Source organism: Propithecus coquereli, unplaced genomic scaffold (assembly GCF_000956105.1).
Source record: "Propithecus coquereli isolate 6110/MARCELLA unplaced genomic scaffold, Pcoq_1.0 Scaffold594, whole genome shotgun sequence".
NCBI classification, from domain to species: domain Eukaryota; kingdom Metazoa; phylum Chordata; class Mammalia; order Primates; family Indriidae; genus Propithecus; species Propithecus coquereli.
The window spans coordinates 353,405-354,823 of NW_012151885.1; positions in this window are offsets into that span (position 1 = coordinate 353,405).

Sequence of the window (1,419 nt, forward strand, 5' to 3'; positions counted from 1 at the left end):
CCCCTCTTCACATTCAAGAAACCCAAGAAGACTTTCTGATGACATCCATCAAAGTGGTATTCATCATTTTCCTAGTTCTACTTCAGTCAGGCCATCTGGGTTGTCCTATTTGTTCTGCCACAGGTTAAAATCACCATTACCAGGGGGTTCTTCCTGAGAGTTTCTCTTCATAGGTCTGAGGCACGGGAGAACTAGTATGTAAACCACTACTCCTCCTGCCTGATGAGGGCCCAAAAGAAAACTTGCAGAGTCTGTTTAATCAAATCAATTCTCTATTTCTTACCATGGACTTAGCGATATAGAGGTTCCTGGACTCTGAATAGTCATATCTCTGCCTCCACATAAGGCAGGTCTTCTTGCCTCTGTGTTCCAGCCTCCGTCCCCTCCCTCCACCACCTCCCTTCTCTTCATTTCTGTTTTTAGTCAGTACATAATCTGTGAGAATTTCCTTAGGGTGTATACAGATAGTTGATGTCTGTTTGACTGGTTTCTGATTAAATTTTGAATATTTTTTTGTATGCCTGGTCAAAATGAGAATGGGCTGGATGTAGCAGGAGATGTTTTAAAATTATATGGTAGAGCAAGGAGACAAGGACAGTCAAGACAATTTGGAAGTAAGAAGTTAATAGGAGACATCTCCTAACAAATTCAGAGATTTTCTGTAACACTGTAATAATTTGAACAGTGTAGTATTTGTCTAGAGAACAAATACATGTGCAGAAATGAATAGGAAGTGCAGACACAGACCTACAGGTAGAATGTACCCGAAAGAAGTAACATTAAACACAGTTGGCAAAGGTGGGATTATTCGATAAATGCTGCTAGCCAAATTTGTTATCCATATGGAAAATAAAATTTGATCCCTACCTAACAGTACCCACAAAAACACATTAAATTAAAGACATAAATATTAAAAGGAAAGCTTTAAAAATGTTTTTAAAAATATAGGAGAATAGATTGCTAGGTAGGCAAATAGGTAGGTAAATAGATAAATAGGTAGATAGATAGATAGATAGTAGATGACAGATAGATAGATATTTAAATACAGTAAAATGGAAGGCACCAAAATCAAAAAGACCATACAAACCACAGACTGGAAAGTGATATCTGCAATGTATATTTATATAAGCAACTGAGGTTCATTATCCAGAATATAAAAGAGCCTTTACAAATCAGGAAGAAAAAGAGAATTCAATAAGAAATTGAACAAAGATATGAACAGGCAATGCACAAAAGAAGAGAACTAATTTTCTCTACTAATGACCCAAACCAAGTTGCAACAAACGTGCCAACAAACATTTGAAAACATGTTCATTTTCATTAAAAATTAGGAAAACGAGAAATAAATGATATATGGATGCCATATTTCACCAATAAATTATAAAAAATTGAAAAAATTCTGATAATATTAAATGTTGG